At 37.6% G+C, this 2,547-nt stretch overlaps 1 protein-coding gene across 1 annotated transcript in view; it reads left to right on the top strand.

Annotated features, from left to right (window-relative positions):
- Positions 1-945: 945 nt before the first annotated feature.
- The window catches only part of LOC109863493 (tropomyosin-1), a 4,213-nt gene continuing 2,611 nt past the window's right edge, over positions 946-2,547 (top strand). The window contains exon 1 of the mRNA XM_020443758.1: positions 946-1,052. The gene's annotated coding sequence lies outside the window, so the exon portion shown is untranslated. The remainder of the gene's footprint in view (positions 1,053-2,547) is intronic.

Below are 2,547 nucleotides of genomic sequence, written 5' to 3'. Positions count from 1 at the left end.
TAAATACATTTATCTCAAAAATACACATAGATACATATATTATATAAATCTAAACTATATATATATACATATATATATATATATATATATTTAGGAAACTCTTTAAAACCTGACGGCCTTACAAAATAAAAATTTATTTTTTTCACGACGATATAAATATTTGGCAACAAGTGTGAACGTATACGAGGCAAAGCGATTTCTAAAACTGATCCGCTAAAACAGTGAGCGAAGGACACGCGAAACGGAAATAAAACAGGAAATGCGACGCGGAGTGGGAGAAAACAAATTTCTCTGCAAACTTCATCTTCAGCGAAAAAAAATGTATCTAAACGTTTGTAAATATTTTTCAACACACTTGTACAATCTGCTTACAAATGACTTATTCTTTACAGTTCTTTTTTTTTTTTTTTTTTGACAGATGAGAGTTATAAATGTAACATTAAAAATGAAAAAAAAATAATTGTACAAACAACACTATTGTGAGATTTTATTTTACACATTTTTTTCTTCATGCAGGATCGCCGGCTTCATTGTCTGCGCGATTTCCAATATCCTGTACAATCACCCGTTGTATGAAATATTGCGTTGTGTTGCGAGAAAGGCACAGGCTCTTTCTTTCGAGTGCGAATTTGAAAAGAAGTTTTTCCAGATTGAATTTTTCAGAAAAAATTTCACATAGATAAAACGTTTCGGCGAAAAGAAAAAATGCACTTGGTATACTCGCGGATAATGAATTCATCACGCGTTTTACTGTCTTGTCCTCAGAGATCGGAGTTACCCTTTCTCGCGAAGAAGCGCGCGCGTAGATGATGAAGACCCGTCACTGCCAGCGTGTTTCTTCTTCGTCTGTAGGTGCGCGACAGAGATCGTCCGCGAGAGTTCGCGGGAGCAGAAAATAAACGTGTTACGGGGGGCTCGCGGCGCGGGCCATTTTTGGGATCCCCACCCGGGGGGGATCGTTTGCGTCTTTCCGTCGCCGCTTCTCGTCCGGCTGGCTTTTCCGTTCTCCGCTCAGATACTCGTCTCGCGCTGCTCCGATCGCTCGAGTTAGGGTAAGTGCATCAGCCGATAATGCGCTTTTTCTCTCGCAGTGAAGAAACGCTTCGCTTAATTATCTTCTCCCGCTGTTTCTCTTTCTCTCTTTTTTCTTTCTTCTGCCTTTCTTCTGTTTTTTCTGCGCTTTTTCCCGTGCGTCAGAGAACGAGAATGTGGAATCAACCCTCGTCAGCTTGGGGCGAAGAAGAACGGAAGTGGAGGACGAGAATTAATCGATTATATCGTTTGAAAGTGATACACACCACGTATGATCGAACTAACCAGCGACGTTTGAAGAGTTTTTTGGAGTTTGCTTTGCTCGTCGCGGCTCGATTGCCAGTGCTTGTAAGTAAATCCTTCGGGATGTGTGAATTTCTTTGTGCGGATGGATATCGCTCGTCGATCGATCACTGAAAAGTGATGGACGCGCGCGTAAATTGGAAAAAAATTATCAAGTCCCGCGGAGAGGAAATAAAGTGCTTTAAAACGATATTTTTGCAATTGTCACGGTACACCCGTAAGTATTTTGTTCATGAACTCAATTTTCTCGGTGATCCATCCGCGCAATATATATATATAGTTTCCGCCTTTTTTGAAGCGCTTTATGACGCTTTCTTTTGCGTCTTTTTACAATTCTTGTATTTAATTTGCATGTTTAATAAATTTGTTGTCATTATTATTACATTATTCTCATGCAAACAGCGCAAATCTGTTCGATCTGATTGTGTCTGTATTCGATTGTTCGATTAATATTCGAATTTAATATTCGACGACGGACGACGTTCGACTTCTTGCAGGAAGCTATATTTGCCGTTTGAAGAGCGAAGACTGTGGATAAAATGGCTTTGCAAGATTTTCTAACCGCGCGCTGCGCCACAAATAATAACACAGCTCTCTGCTAACGCTTCAGGAATTTGTTTTCGGATTTAACATAAAACACAATGACGTAAGTAGCAAATGTCAACTGTGCGTGTGCTAACACACATTTTCATCGAGCAATTAAACACATTTTTGACTAACGTTATTTTCGACACGTACTTGATGACTCGCGCGTTTATCAAAAACAATCGCGCTCGAATTGTTGCAATTGAATGTTGTTTAGCAACAGCAAATAAAAAATATGATAATGTCGTGTTTGACATGAGATGACATGTGCAACGACGCTCTTGGTACGCTATTAATATCTCGGGGCCAAATTAATTTAAAAAAAAAAAACATTAAATTTAAATAACATTTGATAGCAAACATATATAAATGCCGTGGTCAATTTTGTCGTGGTTTTTTTTTTTTTAAAACGTTTATACACAAGTTGCGCTAAATAATTTTTTTCATTTTTTTTTTTTTTTTTTTTTTTTTTTTTGTTTCTTTTTCTTTTAGCTATGTACGGGTAATAAATACACGTATCTTTTTGCTTTTTTACATTGAAAATCAATATAACATATTATATTGATTACATGCAGCTCTGTCTTTTTAACGGCGTTTCTGCTTTAACACACACATTAAATGTTTTCC

This window comes from Pseudomyrmex gracilis, unplaced genomic scaffold, assembly GCF_002006095.1.
Source record: "Pseudomyrmex gracilis isolate BER0280 unplaced genomic scaffold, ASM200609v1 scaffold_11, whole genome shotgun sequence".
NCBI classification, from domain to species: domain Eukaryota; kingdom Metazoa; phylum Arthropoda; class Insecta; order Hymenoptera; family Formicidae; genus Pseudomyrmex; species Pseudomyrmex gracilis.
This window is presented reverse-complemented; position numbering and strand designations above follow the sequence as displayed.